The following is a 19,409-nucleotide window of genomic DNA, read 5'->3' on the forward strand; positions in this document are numbered from 1 at the left end:
GGCTGAGTCGCAGATTTTTCCATTAAAGAATCCCAATGGGGCAATAATAGTATTATCACTGATAGAACCCGAGATTGGAATTCTGGACATTACAATCAAATTTAAATAAAAGCGTCTACAATAAATAAAGCTGTGGCTTTAACCGTTTTAAAGCGTATAATATTTGTATAGAAACCATTTCATTGCCATTACTGTAATTACGTGTCGGCAAAGGCCAAGTGTACTACTTGAGTAGGTGTTGAGTGCATCCCACGAGCCCTATAGATTACGTAATGTGTCTTTGTATGAAGATTCTTGATGTGTTATGAATAGCACGCTCCTTTTATTATGAGTTCTAAACATATTTTTCGCTAGGTAATATGCGATGATTAACTTTCAACGTGGGACTTTTAAAATATCACTAGCTGCTCCGCGCGGTTTCACCCCCGTGGCTCCACTCCGTTGGTCGTAGCGTGATGATATACCTATAGCCTTCCTCGATAAATGAGCTATCTAACACAGAAATAATTTTTAAATCGGACCAGTAGTTCCCGAGATTAGCGCGTTCAAACAAACAAACAAACTCTTCAGCTTTATAATATTAGTATAGATTATAAAATGAAAATGAGTGAATGCTTGAGATCCTCATTTTTATTTGTGAAATGTTCAGCCAAGTTCAGGGTCCCTAGAGTTAGTGTTTGTTGTGATCAAAGTTGAATTGAACATCGAAAATACTTCAAATATTCCTATTTGTTTTCGTTCAATGGCCTGATGAGCAGAAAAACGAAATGCTAAGAAAACAAAATACTTTCAAGTATTTATTTAATTCTACATGTATAAAAATCTTAAGATGTTTGTTGCTACTAACTTTTAAATTCCATATCTTATCATCTTACCTGTATTTTGTCCAACCTGAAGTATAAAATATATTAGGATATTAAAAAAATTATGCAGAGAATTTCTAGAAAATGTATGCCGCGGTACAAAGTTTGCCGGTCAGCTAGTAAGTCGTAAAACAAAAGGGGTCAGACTACATAAGTTTCTGATCTGTAATGGAATTGGGTTAAGATAATTGTAAGGCGCCATTACAATGCTAAAAGGCTATGAAATTGTTTATATTATGGTGTTTTAAAGATGACTGAATAATGAAAAATTCAAAATATTGACGTTAAGGGGATTACTATGGTCAAAACCGGAAAACACCTTATACATATTGAATTTTGTTGAGGAAACTGTTGGTACGATTGTCTTAAAAAAAATATATGTGATACTCAAGGATATAATTAACAAAGTGTATTGTTTACTTTTCAGTTTAGAACGGCCTAAACATAAAAAAAATACATACAAATCAACCCCTTTTTGAACATAAAACGCATTTTGTTAGGAAAACGGCTACATATTTATACATGAAATTTATACCAAAAAATATGTTATGATATTTGTACCAATTTGTATTGATTGTTTTTTCAATTTTCATTATTATCGTTAAATTATCAAGAAAAAACTCGAATTTATAATAAAACTCACATAAAACCTCACCTCTATTGCATATTTTCGACGAAATTTGACGGTGTCAGTTCGACTCGGACGGGGGACTGTACGTGCGGTTTTTTTTGCAAAATAACGCTAAAATTCACCAAATTGAATGTTTTGTTAAATTAAACCAGATTGTAATAGGTGTTTACATGAGCAGTTCATGAAATGAAAGTTAAAAATAGGTATGTAAAGATATAAAAATCTGTTTGTAAATTAGTTTTGTTTTTGAAAGGCGTCATTGAATAATATCCAGTGTTGATAATTTTTGACAGTAAAATATTATCAGAAAACACATACCTACCTATAAAACAGTAACCAGATTTTCCCTGTGCCTTGAATATTTTTTAAAAAAGATTAATTGCTGTTCTATCGTATATTTTAAGGGTCCAAAACAATCCAAAGCCGGGAGATACTGACACAAAATTTTGGGTCATTTGTAACCGGATGGCGGTTCTACAGTGGTCTTAGTACGCAATGACAAAAAGAAAAATCATGGTCAGAACAGTGGTGCCGGCAGACTAGTCGCGTGGGCTCGTCGAACTCGTCGGATAAATTACGGAAGGCAAACGATTTGTAACACAAAAATTTTAGGATTTACCGATAGCCCATAAAAAATAAGTAGGCGGTAGTGTCATGCCATACTTTTCCGGTGTAATTTACAGCCCACAATACCGACGTGAATGCGTTGATTTAAAAAAAAAATTCAACCATTTGTACCAGGCTAATTTTTGCACAGGTAATCATAGTCCAGTAGCCATGTACGAAAATCGCCATGCCATACTTTTCAGACAGTTCCAAATGGTCGCCATACCGCCGAAAATCAGCAATTTTTTTTAATATTGTATAAAATCATTTAATTTTATATTATTGTATAAAATCGTAGGAAAGTCAAAACTGACATAAACGTATAGCAACATTTTTAGCCGACGCCATTATAGGACGAAATTCTCAATTCAACTGAATTTTTTGTTGGTTCCGTTACCTCCGCACTTTTATGGGTGAACCGATGATTTCTTCTACACTAATATTATAAAGAGGAAAACTTTGTTTGTTTGTTTGATTGTAATGAATAGGCTCATAAACTACTGGACCGATTTTAAAAATTCCGTTCACCATTCAAAAGCTACATTATCCACGAGTAATATAGGATAGGTTTTATCCCGGAAATTCCACGGGAACGGGAACTATGCGAGTTTTTCAAAAATTAACCCCGAACTAACTACAAAATACATAACAAGTCGAAAAAAACGTGATTTCTTGTCCGTTCCCCTATTTTTTTCGGTGTGTGTAGGTTGCATGCATATATTCCTACTAGGTATGAAGAGATATACAGAGAACGCTAAATACATTTGCCTGGTCACCATTACCATTCGATACACCATGACATGGTAGAGGCCGTTCTATAGAATTACGTCAAATAATGTACTCCATCTTTTATATCTCTGTAGGTGAGATGTTCTCCACCCTAGCCATCATCAGGTCTCCAGAATATAGTAGAGTCCGTGTTGAATAAAATTAATTTCTAAATCGGTGTTTTCTTAACTGTTCCCCACTCTAGAACTTATAATTACTTGCTTAGTCATCTTATGGTCTCCAGAATGGGTCATGTAGTAGAGACTTTGCTTATAACGGTTAATGTTGAAAGATGAGTCTTCCTACATTACACAATATTTACTATTCATAAATGTAATATGTTACTGCCTCTCAGAGAAAACATAAATTAGGTAGAAACCAACTAACACATTACGATACAATACGATACAGTATACAATTCCATAATCTTTGGTCACTTTTACTTCAACAACGATGTATATTTATAGAGGGCGGTTAAAAAAACAAATTCAAATGTAGTGACAGAATCATTAAGGTCGTTGAACCGTGTAATTGCCTTAAGGCACAGAATAATATAAGGATAGAATTTATTAATAACTATTTTCAAACACTTTAAGAATTAAATAGGAAAAACATTTAGTTAGTTGTCAACACGCAATTGTTTTTGAGATTTTTTTGCTAGGTACATATATAGTTTGCGGATATTGTTCTAGTTATTTTACTAATAGAATAAAGACAATGATTCAACATGTTTTGACAGATAATCACTATTACCCAATTTCCCCTACCTACTGACATTATTTTTTGTCCAGTTACTCATAAGTCACAAGTAACATAGGACAAAAAATAATGAGGCCTTTGTTTTCAATTTATAAGGTCATGAACCTTTTTATTGGTAGCATCGTCTTAAAATGAGACAATATTTATAGAGGTTTTTCAGGCCTGCCCTTTTTAACCTCCTCTCAATGGACCTAAAACTACACGGAAAAAGTTGGGAATATCTTCAGAGACCTTTTTCTATTCACATTTTTGTATATTTTTTGGTTACGAAACATAGCTTACAACACAAATCACCAAATTATTCAAGATTATATTGAAGTATTATAGTTCAAGGCTCAGCTGTGAGGTTTTTTGCTCAGTGTCAACTGTCAAGTGTCAGGTTTCGTGCATTTGTTTCATTAATTTATTCATTCATGATTCATTCACTTAAACTGCGTTTTGGTTGACGTTATCTATTATGTAAAATCTGTATGTAGTGTCAACCAAACACTGTAGTCTATGGGTCAACTATCCGTTAAAAATAACGTTTATCCTACTTTTATAAAATTCAAGAAATCCCGTGCGAGGTGCAGATACAGAGTAAATCTGAATGATTATATTTTGTAATGAAAAGTAAGTGAGCATTCATCTGCGTCCTGAGAGACTGAAATATTACATTATGGTTCTACGAATGATACTAAAATACTTGGATAATAAGCAATCATCGTAATAAAAAATACCGTACTGTTGCTTGGTTAATAACTAAAATAATTAAGATTAACAGCATAAATGGTGTTAAATAATGTCCCCCGGCAAATAAAGCACCCTGGAGACTTTAAACTGGCCAAAACAAGACGACATTATCCTTTAACTAGACCAATGACCGTTTGAAAAGAATACTTATCCTGGTTTAAGTAAATAAAAAGTCCTCCAAAGAGCGGACGTTCGCCTCGTAAATATTAGTTTGATCCTTACGAAAAAAATAGGCACCACTCGACGGAAGCGTTTTTGCTTTGCTCTTCGGATAAGTGCTCAAAAGTAGAGCAAAACTTCGAAAGGTTAACGGCCGGCGACATTTCACAAAGGCAGGATAACATTTACTTAAACAACACGCCCATTAATTTCATAGACCATTCAACAATTAACATTTGTGTATATTTTAAAGTAAAGTAAGCTAATTGTAATTTACTCACTAATTTGGCGGATTTTCCGTGAAAAGTTCCTGATCAGTATGTACCTAGTTGTTTTTTACCAACATTTAAATACATTTAACAAGACCGAATTTTGAAGAGCTTTTACAACTACTAACTCGGCAATGAAGTCTGCAAATGAACAGTACGAAAGTTTTGATCTGAAATGTGATACAATTTTTGTTTTTTGTGTCATTCATAGAAATTAATATGAATAAAATAAAAACCATTTGTGTCTTTTTATTTAGGAAATAATAGAAATCAATACAAGACGTTCTAATTTATTTTCCTGTTTGGGGAATTTTATTATTTATTAATGCATAGCGAATTTTGTCCAACATGGCGAAAGTTTCAGGGCATACTTGAATAGCACCAATCACAATTTACGGAGTTATTAAGGGCAGGAAATCCTCAGCGGTTTGTCACTTTCCGATATCATACAACCGCATAGTATCGATCCAGTACCTATTTAGTTTAGTGTTAGTAGTTAATAAGTTTTGTATATTCCATTTAATATAATAATCATTATTATAATTATGTGAACTGTATACTGCGGTAATATAGAAATAGAATTATGTGTAGTTTTTAATTATTTTGTCTAGTTTTTCGTATAATAAAGATAAAGTATAAATAAGAAAATATTTATATTGAATCGCTTTCTCAGGAAATTGTCGCTTGCGTTTATCGTAAAATTGTTGTTTGTTATTACTAGCGATCTAAGAATAATAAACAGTAATTTTCGGTACCTACGCAAGTAGATTTCCTCCCATTACACTAAGACTCAAATTATTATGATATGAGATGAGTAATTTATGTATTTACTCCGTCACAAGAGTAATAATAATGAAATCGAGAGTTACAGTAACATCTACTACAGCCTTAACAAAAAACTATGTTGCTTATAACTATAACTTATCACGTACATTATCAAACATGTCTAGTTTGGAAAACAGTTAACGTAGAAAAGAGCCGATAAGAAACTCTGATATACCTATTGCTTTTTTCAAATCCCATTTATTTTGGAAAAACTTACCAGCTCTACATTTATCAATGAAATTTGACCGATTTCGCTAATTCTGTTTTTATTGTGTTTATTATTGGAGAAAAGGGTGTTATAAATAAAAGCTTATGAAGATTTACATGAATGTATCTATCTGTAATAATTTGTCCTTAATTAATTTATGTATTAACTTATCACTAATACACCTTCAAATAATTTTATTCTAGCAAAAAACAGATACCTATAGAATCTAGCAGTGGGACTTAATGCTATTTAAGCAACCTAAGGATTTTTTAGGAATACTTTTCACATATTATTTTGCCATACTAGGCTAAGAACTAATTTATTTTTGATATAATGCTATGAGAAACCACATTAATATCTATCAGTTAAATTAAGACTAAAATACATTTCTATTTATAGCTTGTGAAAAGGCAGGTATTTATGTATATTTCCTCATAATAAATTAATAATTTTTCTAATTCCTCAATGGAAATGCACTTTCATCGCTTTGTGTAAGTATGATGACGTATTTAAATTCGCAATAACCAATACGTCGAATACGGAAACTCAATAAATCAATCTTTCAATAATCTTTATTTAGACCTGCATTTGGAACGACGAAGTTGTTTTAGATAAAAATAGCGATCGATTAATTGCGCCAAATTTTCCTCAACCTATTTGTTTTCATAAGTTTCAGTAAGTGGCTCATTCCACTGCGTCACACACTCGTTACTGTCGTATCAAAATATGAATATCTATATAGTAGTAATATTTGTTAATTATATATTTATAAATAACGGCCATAATAACAACATTGTAAAGTGGAGTTTAGCCTTTGCATTAAAACTAAATACATATTTATTTTAATTAAATAGGTATTCGTAATATTTAATGTAATGTATAACAATAATAAACATTATTTTATGTCATCTTTATTACTGTTTAGTTTTTAGGATTGGTCTATTTCTTCAATATTTATTTAAAAAATAGAGATATTGAATCGGTGATGATTAGAGTCGTTAATTTGAATTTTAAAAGCTACTGTTGTTTGCTTCTTTGAAAGTTTTCAGAACGATGTTTGCAGATCCTTATTATCTTACCTACTATGCAAAAGAGTGTGATTAAACACGTCAAATCGAGTTTATCGATACAAACGCGATGAAAATAAAAATGAATTTCATGCGATTTACACTAATGGCTGGAGTGATTCATGAGGAGGATTTAGGTGTAAAATTTATTTGGGTTTTGTGTAAATTGGCCGATATTTGAAGAAAAACATCATGCCAAGTAAACGTAGGTAGAGTGGGTGCCACGTAAATCTAGTATTATATGAAAAAAAATCTAATTTCCTACTTAAAATTTTTAAAAAGATTTACATACTATACTCGGTAAGAAGCTTTTATTAATTATTTTTCTATTTAGGGACGAAACCTCGAGGTAGGGTACCTAGTTTGGTAATTTCGTATTGTTTCCTAAATAAATATTATCTCTCAATTATTCTGTTCATTTAAGGAATTAAATATTTTCCTTTTGTAAGAAATTGTTAAGTACCTATGTTGCATTTTGTTCTTGTTGTTATGTTTCGTAACTGATTAACAATTCACTTGTAGAAACTGTATTTTGACTCGAATAGGATGAACGGACATAGTCCTGAAATGAAATACCTACTTGTACCTAATAAATAAAAATAAGTTGACACAGAAAATCATAAAGGTTAGTTAAGTAATTAAAAGCTAAATTTAGTAAAAAAAAATGTTAAATTTCCAAAGCACTCGCACGTAAAAGATGTTAATAAAATTTATAAATATCGTTAATGTGCTGTTAATTTTAAAACGTTGGTACATGTTTAATTTATTAGGCCACAAATCACTATACGTTCAAACAAAATGCGCTAATCATCATTGATGTCGAGAGCCAAAATCTAATTTGCTGTAATACAGCTCCATTTTATAGTTGATATGTTATTTTTATGTAGCTAATACCAATGGGCTTGTAAACAAATTTGGATAGCTTGTGCGTGAAACAATCTTATTGTATTGGCTTAATAAATGGAAAACACGTGTGAAATGTAATTCGATTTTCCTAAAGTTCTTGAACGTGAGTATAATATAACACGATGTATAAATCATTTTTTGAATGGATATTTTCAAGTAATTGAACATATAATAATTTAAAGTTTGTGTTTTCTTCTCTTTGTTAATAGCTCAACCCAATATAGACTCTGCCAACGTCGCGTAGGTCTAAAGAAATAAAAGTTGATATATTTATGGTATTTCTCACCTTCCAGTAATGACATTACTAAAATTATTGTAGGATACTTATATTATATCCTACTTTGTATATATGAATTACCTGTGTGAATCACTGATGAATAAAATAGAAGATATGAAAAGTGAAAGGTATAATTTATAAACATTCATAATTATATCTTTTAAGGGCAATTTAAAACGATGTTCCGCTTTTCCAATTGCGTAAACAAGAAATGCCTTCAGACATGTAAAAACAAATCGGTGAAAAATTTCTCAAAATGTCTGACGGTGCGTGGCCAATGTCCTATGTTTACGGACAATAATAAACATTGCGAGGCGAAAAATCAACTCCTTTTTTAAATCTAAATTTGAGTTTAAAAAGATATTTGCCAGAGGAACATGTCAACGAACTTTTTGGAATGTATCGTCCTTAAAATAGATAAAAATAACTGTATAATATAGTCACTCGCTGAGATACACTCTGGAATGTAGTTATTAGATGTTGATTGATAGAAGCAATAAAGAAAAGCGAAGATAATTTTTCATATTCCAATGAAATATAAATAAAATGAAAATCAGTTTCGAGGTGTGCAAAATATAGCATGTATAATTTTGGCTACAAAAAATTATATTCCAATATAATATAATATCTATGTAGGCATGTATGTAGGTATGTTTCTTGTTTATAGTTTAACCTAACAACAGTATTTAAACTAAAAATGAAACAATGATGATTTATCTATTCAAAGCAGTTCGACAATACCTATTCATTACAATTTACAATCAAATAATAGTATTTCTTGATTCCTCAATTCAGATACTGAAGTGTTCATAATTTAAAAACATTTTGGTAGTTCCCATATTAGACATATCTAAATCATTCTTTGATCTTTGGAAATCCTAATGGCTTTTGGGATTAATTGCAACGAACTAATATCAAAAAAACATTTGCATTGCATATTGACGAGATAGCGATCGTCGACCCGCTGATTTTCCGTTCATTAATCTCTTTTAAGTATGTACCTAGTTGTTTCCATTGTCTCGAGTCGATGTACGGAGAAACATTCTGTACTTTATTAATTGATGGTGGGATTAACATAACACGTGTAAAGCAAACTGCTTTATTTAGGAACCATTTATCTTATTCGCCTACGCGGTAACGGTGGAAATGCGAAAACTAAACGCTTAAAATAAACATTAAGTAATGAAATAAAGAGATGATTAGAATATTAACTAAGTAGAAGTGTAATTTGCATTATGACCTTTAAAGACTAAAATGTAGGTGTTAATGTTGCGCCTACAATCGTGATAATATTATGTATTAGGTATATTTAATTTAGCGAATAATTGCTATAATTGATATGCATACGCGAGTTAATAATAGCACACTACATATGAAATAGATAGATAGCTAATCATGATCAATCATGTTCATTCCACATGGTATAAACTATAAACGGACAAAGTGAGATGTTTTAATATGTTGCAAATTCTCTGTAATAATTATGTAGTAATAGGTATGTCGCATTTTTTAAGAAACTGAACGAGCATGCTACGAAAAGATTTCATGAACTTACTAAGGTCTCATATCTGATTTTAAAAATTAATCTTTGCAAGTAATCTATAATAATTCTTATCACTTCCTCAGGTCTATTTAAGCACATAATATATCGAAACCTACGCCGTAGAAGGCTGATGATATAACACATTATATTTAATTTTCCATAAATCATACATCATATCCGCGAATTTTCACGCAGTGCTCTGCTATGTCAATTAATTATCACAACAATCTTTTGTCTCCATAAATACCTCATATTATTCTTTTTAACCTTGCAACAACATCATCAAAGACCACCTGAATTATAGGTGTTTATCAAATAAATAGCTGCAATTTTTATAAGACGGAAACGTATATTAAAAATTATCGAGGTAAGTGCTCGGTTTTAGTTTTGGCCTCTCATAATGACCTAGAGATGCCATAGTGCCGCGATTGGTTTGTGATTGATTTTATATCATCATAATATTTTGTTAGTCCATTGAAAATCTAATCTGTGATTACGCCAATAAGGAAAGGTTTATATTAGCAACTCTGGTAAACGTAACATAAATTTCTAGTTGTTATTAGATTTTAGTAAAAACGAAGGCAATATTTAGCAATTTATGTCGGCTTAATTATATTGTGGAAGTTATTAGTTTTTATGATACCAGATTCAATTTATTGAAAAATCTTATGCATGAAAATGTGTGATATTTTTCAATACACATTAATCACAACGTTTTATTTATTAGACCAATTTTTTAAAGTAATTTATTGATATAGATTAGTTTTCAGTTTTAAAGTTTCAAGCTATTTATCAAATTGTTTACTAATATACCCAGTTAATCTGAAAGAAGGTACAAAAAATAACGCAATAATTTTAGATATGAATCTAAACATTTTTTTTCTAGTCTACACATACAAGGACAATCTGTACTTGTGTGATATGCAAATAAGGTGGAGAAAAACTTTGCACTTTCAGGTTGCTTTATAAATATTATCTAACTTTTAGAAACAAACGTTAATTTAAACTCAAATAACCTATAATATAAATATACTCAGATATAATATGAGAAAAGCTCACATTTTCAATCATCTTAATACTTAGTTATTACTCATTAGTTAGGTATTCAATCATCTTAATACCTACTGAAGAACAATTTCATAATAATACTAATAACGAATGTATTTTGTACACTTATTTACATATATACTACACTTTCCAGTTTCACATTCGTTGTATTTATAAAAAAAAACATTTTGTTTCAATTTATGAAAATTGCTGAGAGCAATGTACAAGCATAATAGTAAATTAAACAATGGTATAATCCACATTATGTAACTGATTTGGCTTCGTAAATATTATTGAAGCAATTCATCGTTTTACTGCGGTAACGTGTGATTAATTTACGATATATTATGACTAGTAACGTAAACCCAAATCGAAGTTATTCATTATTTAAGAAATAATTCTAGTTTAAAATTATTTTAGTACGAATATTACTTCTATAAGGAACTTGAAATCTCTCTATTCCGCGTGAAAATGTAACTTGTAAAGTATATCGTAAGCTCATCTTATTTTTAACAATATTTAAATGTAGTTTTTTTATTTTCCCATAATTTATTTTTATTTTCTAGCACATTGTCGTAAAATATAGATTAGCACAAAATGTTGCTGCAAGGTCACAGACTACACTAAAATTTACAAGTCTCTTAATATTTAAATAAATTTCCCAATCCACTCAGTCACAGTTTATAACTCTATAAAAACAGTACTTAAACTGAACGGACTTCTAAAGTCGGCCTAGAATATGATCCTCAGATTACCTGCTCAGAAAACTCATCTGGGCTGTCAATGTTATGCTATTTTCACTTCTCGAAGGCGACAATTTAATAGCCGTGTTCATACAAATTCGATCTGACATTTCGTCACATTGCCAATAGTAAATTTGTGAAGGCTAGAGCCTCGCATTTCACATATAACGAATATTGTTGTTTTTGAAATCATTCTGTGAATGAGTGAATCATTGCGCGTGTTCAAAGCTCAAGAAGTCATAGCTTTTGTTTTGAACGTGTATTTATATTTGCTCGCGCCACTCGTATGTCGCTCTTTAATCATATTTCCGTGAAATAACTGTATTACCAATAGTTTTAGCGTTAGTGTGAAAAGCTTCTTCGTTTTACATTTGTTAGTTTTTTTATGTTATGATTGGTTATGAGCTTTTATGTATTAGATGAGTCAAATTTTAAACATCCGATTCTGAATGTCATACTTGCACGAAGCATGTACCCTTATTTGTATATTTTTCTGTAACTTTAGTAATATGTAGTAACATAAATCTCAAGAATAGCGTAGCATTGAATCTTGTTTAATGTTTCTTTCAATTGCTTCAAAGAAAATAAAGCAGTTTTCTTTAAATTTTCCTCTGACAATAAGATAAATAGAGTCAAACGTGAGTATGTCAGTTAACAAGGGTAATTATAGTTTACACTGTAAAACATTCTTCAAGCATCGTCTTCAAGGTGAATTTTTAAAAACAAACTCTCACTTCCGCGCGGAACTACATAATTTTATCTAAGGAAATGGCATTGAAAAACGCATAACTGATTACAGATGTCTGGAATCAAAACATAAATCTCCTGTTTAGATATTCGTCTGCGAATTTGTAATAGTGCGAGTTATCAAATCGGCACTTCGAGGCTCATATTATTTATTTAGAAAATATGCTTTTAAAGCTTTCGTGACGTATATGAGATGAAACTGGAAAAGATGATAATGAGCTTTGAGAAAATGACAATACATTATGGATATTGCTGCAAAAATTTCCTCGAAATTATCACTAAACATACCTACAATACATTTGTCAATATGTACCTAACTAGGCTTCGCAGAATACTAGATTTGCATAACTCCCACATGAACCAACCTATAATTCAGGCGGTAAACTTTCCTATGGGGTAGGTGTATTCTTTAAAATTACGGTATAAATCAAGTGAACCACGAGAACGCCCACATATGGACGTGGGTTTTTAATTTAGCATTTATAACTCCTGAGAGATGTCAGAAAGATAAATAGTGTGAGGTTATTAAACACTGGGAATTTACAATTAACTTGTATTACCAGTATAATAGAATGAAAGTTATAAGATAAATCTTTCACCCTGCACCTACGTAGTTTATCTACTCATAAACTACGTAGGTGCAGGGTGAAAGATTCGAAAAATAATATTATTCTGGGTCTATTAAGCCAAATTTTGCCTACGTTTTTGAAACTCAATAATGACGCAACGACTTGTTAAATAAGAAAACATTTAATATTAAGTGCGATGAGCTAAATGGAGAATTTATGAAATATATTTAAGATAGTGACACCGAATTCACCGGACCAATAAATTTCGTTTCATAGTCTATAAAACAGTTGCCCCGAACTCCACGTGTCGTAACGTTATGCAACATTTAAATTAACGTTTCTGTTGACATATTCACGTGATTATATAGAACAAATAATAATCAGATGCGCCATTGGACATTATTATCTCAATTCAATTGAGCTTTCATACCTACATGTGTATTCTAAATATATATTATAATATTTTTAGAATACAAGTTCTTATATCCTGGAAAATCCAACACACCCAGAATATTCCATCGCGAAATAACTGATAGATTTACACATTTTCAAAGCGCCAGGTATAATATATTTTCAACGTGTCGAGCTGAGAGTGTAAATATATTTTTATTACATACTCACCATTACAAACTTTCTTTATCAATCTAGATGATTGAATTTATATTTTTGGTTTTATGGCATTCAAAAAGTCGCGAAAGGAATTTTTTTGGAAGGAAGGTTCGAGTCCCGCCTCGTGATCGAATTTTTTCTATTCTTTAAAATTTATATTTATAAATTTATAAATCTAGATGATTTTCAAATATTAAACAGTCTACAAACCAAGATATACATAATAACTGAATTTGAACTATGTAAGTGTAAGTCTTTAACATTATATAAGTTTATACACACTCTAAACTCGTAGAAAGCTTGCTGGTTTAGATATGATATTTTCATCATTTAATCGAAGGTTGTCAATAAAGAAGCTTTTTTACATCATTTTTAGAGTCACATTGAAGATCCTGTAAAGCATTGGTATTTCATTCGTAAATTTTTAGTGTTCCCTCTCCCTCGTTTAATAGACAACATATATTTTCTGAAAAATGAACTAATTTTGTCGCTTCTGAGCTTATACTTACTCTACTCATAGAAGAAGTTTTGTTATGCAACGGCTATTATTATTCTCGACTAATAATAAGCAAAATTTTTATGAATGAAAGTTTAAAATATAATCTAATTATTTTTGTGTAGGTTTAATCATGATATATCGTTAGAAGATGTCCATCGTTTACTAAAGCACTGCTTAAGATTACATTTTAACGAACATTGCCTACTTTCACCTGCTTTTACTTATTAAATACTAAAATAATTATTAAATATCATGCAGATTATACCAATGATTTACTTAAATTTGATTATGGTATGAGCTAGAGAGCGACAAAGGGAATTTTTACCGCGATTTTCACATTCCTGTTAGACTTTCGAAGCGGGCGGACTTAATATTTTTTAAATGCATGTCACTACACATAATGTATGTAATATATCTTGAATAATGTAATAAAAGCAAATTCTTCGCAATTTTGGTCATTTGTCGATCATAAACCATGATGATATGAAAGCATTAACAAAAGTTCAATACGCCTCGGTTGCCGCACTTAAAAGGTTTATAAGACAATAAAAGCACTTAAATAAGATTTTAGAAAGCATTAACATAAACCCGTCATAGTTTCGCTAATTCGGTTCTAATCCAGGCTAAGTGTGTCAAATGTTGAGTAAAATATCACTTCTAACGGACTTCATTATATTTATTTCTAAAATTTTACATTCTCTGGCAATATGTATGCGGAAATTGCGAAAAGGGTCGTCCTATTTCATCGCTTCGAGACGCATTCTTCACAAAAAGTAAAGACGTTAGTTTCTGGATGTGTTTCAATGTTGTAATAACGGTGCGGTGTATGTGTAGATTTTAATGATTATTTTTTTTTTTAGAAAACAATACCTTGTAATGTGTATCTGAAAATAATAACACAAAATGTTACATCATAATTGGGATTAATTTTGAAGTTTAAGTATGTACTTACATTTAATAAAGCCCAAGCATATATTCTCAAATCAACGTAAACAAGAAAACTGAAAATTGATTAACAGCAGTAACAGTGTGCCTAAGACTACCATACTAATTAGTTTATTTATAAGCTTTGTAAATGTGTTATTCGTTGTAAAGTGTGGCCTTATCCAGTACCGAATATAATAATCCATGTTTTTGATTTGTCTGCTGAAAACACAAATGAGTCATCGATATGCTACGCTTGCGTTTTCTTTTAGCCTACCTAGATGTATCTCTTACTTGAGTATATATTTTTGTTTAAAAATTGTTTTCAATTTAAAGTCATTACACGGTGAAAGAAACGAAAATTATTACTGTGTTTTGCATTATCGCCTAATACCTATAGTGTAAAATACTCATTAGGTTATGGGTATAACCGCGAAAAATTGTCCCGTTACATTCATGACATCATAACAAACGTTACATACATGACTGAATGTTACTTACATGACCATTATAAAGCTTAGTACATATATCAGTTATCTTTTCTTCCTAGCATTAAAAAGTTAACGTCGACACGGTGTCTTACACTCACACGACAGGAAAAAATGGAGATATAGGTAGGTAAAACCAATTCATATCATAAGATAATGAATTAAAACAAAAAGATGCATAAATCAAAATTGTATTGAAAAAAATTGATATTTTTATCCGCTTTTTATTCCTTTCTGCATTTTTCGTTTGTAGTTCTTTATATTTCTCGGGATTTTGAACTTGTAACTTCTCTCGATATTTTTTTTGCCTTTCGGCATTCGTCAACGCCATCTGTAATTTGATTTTCTCATTTGAAAAAATAATTAATAAAAAAACTTAAAAAAAACCCGACTGACACTGCAAATTCATAACACGCAGTCGGAGGCTACACGGCTACAAAATATTACTGGCCTCTACCCATTCTATACATCTTATATAGCCTCCGACTGCGTGTTATGAATTTGCAGTGTCAGTTTTTTATTTTTTTTATTAATTATTTTATTTTATTCTTTTTTTGTACAATCAGGTAAAAAATATTAAGTTAATGGAAAACTATAGATAAAGACCAATCCAATGATATCTTGCACATCGAAATCCGTTCAGCCGTTTAGATTTGAAAATATTATCGTCCTTTTTTCGCGCAATTTTTTAATAGACCTATGTGTTCTAAGCCTAACAACATGTCATGACTGTAACGTAACACATTTCGTTACACATCGTTACAATCATGACAAAAAATGCGGGCGACATAACCTTAAATTAAAATTACTACTCGATTGTGAATGCTAAGAACCACGAAGTAGTCTTATTCTTTAGTTTTATAGTAAACCTACGTAAAGATTTATAATAATAAGACAGAATATATATACTTACCTCGCAATCGAACACTTTAAATACCCTTTTTTCGAGCGACAAATCTCACATCAACACAAAACACCATTTCTCTCAAAGAAAAAATGGCTGCTTTTGTTTTTTAAATGTTGCCAGCATGGCAAATAGTGTTTGTTGCCACTCAATAAAATAAGAGAAGGATTCTGATAATTCTTATAGTATGGCAGTTAGAGACGTTACATACGTGACGTTACACACGTATAAAAAAAGTGGACAGTTTTTAAAATAATAATAAAAAATCGATTAAGGCCTTGTGCATTAAAAGATTTTTATGTACATGTTGAATAAGAACCGAATAACTTAAATTTTTCATAAAAATGCGAGTCAGTCATACCATTTCGTAGGGGTTATCAGTTTTTGTCACAAGGGTGTTAGGTGGACAAATATTTTTTATATGGACAGAAAAGTGGAGCCAGTAAAAAAAATATAAAATAAAATATTTCTGCAAGAGATAGATTGAGTTTTATGAAATAATCTAAAAGAACACAAGCATACCTTTTATTACATATCTAACAAAACACTTGTTGTCAAAAAACGTTGATGCCATATGAGAAATAAAATGGGAACATTGAAAAAATAATTCATGTACAATTTTTCGCGGTTTTACCCATATATTGTGTAATATTATAACTTACTTCACATATTTTATCGTGCTAAGACTTCAGAATATTATTTAAGAAATTCAAACTCTCGCTAGCACTTTATCAGCGCTATCCTAGAATTAACGAAGGTATTTCCATTAAAGTTCAAAATGTCTCTTCTCGCAAACATTGTGGGGAGTATATTTCTATGAACCACTAAATATTCAAATAGGAAAGACCTATATTAGTATGCGAGGATCGCAGGGAATTGGGTTAAGCTAATCAAAACATATCGTAAAGTTTTCAATGTAATGTTTATCTTCATTGTGCGTAATGAAAACATAATAAATCCCAATATCATATTGGAAAAGTACGATATTACTTTTGTCTAAGAACAACTTTTCTTGTTACGTAATTTTGTTGAAGCCGCACTTACGCAATGCGTGTTTACTAACAATAAGCTTTGATATAATCAATAGATACATTGCGCTTAATAACTGTTATATGTATATTACATATATGTATACTGTATATGTGGATACAAATATTGGATAATGTGTTAATTAACATGTTAATTGAAAAGATCCTGAGTATGATTCCTGAGTCTGTGTTCCCCGACGACTACAATATGGGGGTCTTCAAGGGAAGAGTGAACCGGTACCTTCTAGGGAAGCGCGCTCCATCTTAGGCCACATCTCAGCTTACCATCAGGCGAGATCGTGGTCAAGCGCTTCCCTATCGTACAATAAAAAAAAAGAATCAAAGAGAAAATAAGTGATAAAAGTTTAATTGAATGTCAGTGAAATTAAGGAAATTCTTATGAAGTAGCGTAGCGGTCCGCCCCGGCTTCGCCCGTGGTACATATTTATGTTTTCTCTACATAAGAACCATCCTGGTACTTCAAGGAATATAATAAAAAAAGAATTATCGAAATCGGTCCACCCGTTCTCGAGTTATGCGCTTACCAACACATTTTGCGATTCATTTTTATATTATAGACTAGCGGTCCGCCCCGGCTTCGCCCGTGGTACATATTTAGCTTTTCTCTACATAAAAACCATCCTCGTACTTCAAGGAATATAATAAAAAAAGAATTATCGAAATCGGTTCAGCAGTTCTCGAGTTATGCGCTTACCAACACATTTTGCGATTCATTTTTATATATAAGATATATTGCTCTACATACGCATAGTTAACTTATTTTCAAATAAAGTTTATATTTTTACAAGACATAAAAAACTTACACTTATGAGCAAAAAGCGTAAGTAGAATACAATTATAGAACTATGTATGCAATGTTTATTAAAGTCGGAAGTGGTGATAGAGCCAATAAATTGTAGAAACGGCGCCGACTGGCCCGCGTACCGGCTTACTACGACCTGCTTGAAAAACATGGATAAGAATATTCATTTAAATATTTTATAACTGTATAAATATAACTACGTAAACTGAAAAGTATATGCTGAAAGGCATTTTAAACACATATACAGAGAATAATTTTGTAATTTATTCTTAAACGTATTGTAATGAAAACCAGTAATAAATCAAAGTAAACACGGAAACACGCCTCAGTTATGCCTGAGATCCAAAAACGGGCAGTAAAATAATTTTATTACTACAATGATTCCTTCGTTTGGCTTCAATGCCGCAATCTTAATAATCATTACAAAAACCTTTGTAACCCCTTTCTTCAGGATGTATATACTTCCTGGTTTCTTAATTAAAACACTTTTTTTTTTCATTTACATCTTAATATTATGGTATATCCATCATCCATCTATATTTGTTTCAGTATTAAGAACAAGAGAGCTACTTAAGGTTTTGATAAAATATTTGTACATATTAGCGTCCAATATTGTTAAATGTATGGTAGATTCCATATTATATTGTTAGCTGCGCACGCGCATAGTTGGCGCCGGGCCAGTTGCACTCACGCCGGATGCCTTTCCTCCTCGGGAATTTGAAGTCGGCCGTCGTCTACTGTTGCCGGCTCTCGATCTATCAACTATACAGAAATTAGCATATAATAGCATAGACTTAAGATATTCTATGATGAATAAAGAAAATTACACAATATGGTATTGCGGCATTACTTTCTTAAAATATTTAAATTGATTCATTTGCTCATTCTTAAACTAGATTTTAATTGATTCCTTTAAGTTGCCAAAACTGATACATGGCCCTTAAACAATGACAAAATGTATACTTACTACTTAACCTTAAGTACCTAAAAATTCTTATACATAATAGGTAACTTAAAGCAAAATGACGAACATTTTCTCCTACAAAATAATTTTTAAATTCCCTACGCAACAGTACATCGTTATTTTAATTGGGATTTTTGCTCGTTAAAATTGTTAGCAAATAAAAAGTACTTATGCAAAATTGGATAAATGTAGCGGTTGCCACGTTTTAAAGATAAGTTATTAAAATAATTTTATAAAAATTAGGATAATTTTATGTTGAAGACTTGAAAGTTCCTCAGGAATTAAGGATATTTAATAAATAGGAGGGTAGTGAAAAAGACTTTCTTGTGACATATGAAACTATTTCACGTACAAACTAAATAATGGTATTGTTCACGTATCTATTATCTTCATGTTATCTGTAAACTTTATCTCATAATGTGAGTGTGTAGGTGAGTTTAAGAATAGGTTA

This window comes from Colias eurytheme, chromosome 2 (genome assembly GCF_061535395.1).
Source record: "Colias eurytheme isolate Ceu_HAF_F1 chromosome 2, ilColEury1 Martin Lab GWU primary, whole genome shotgun sequence".
NCBI classification, from domain to species: Eukaryota; Metazoa; Arthropoda; class Insecta; order Lepidoptera; family Pieridae; genus Colias; species Colias eurytheme.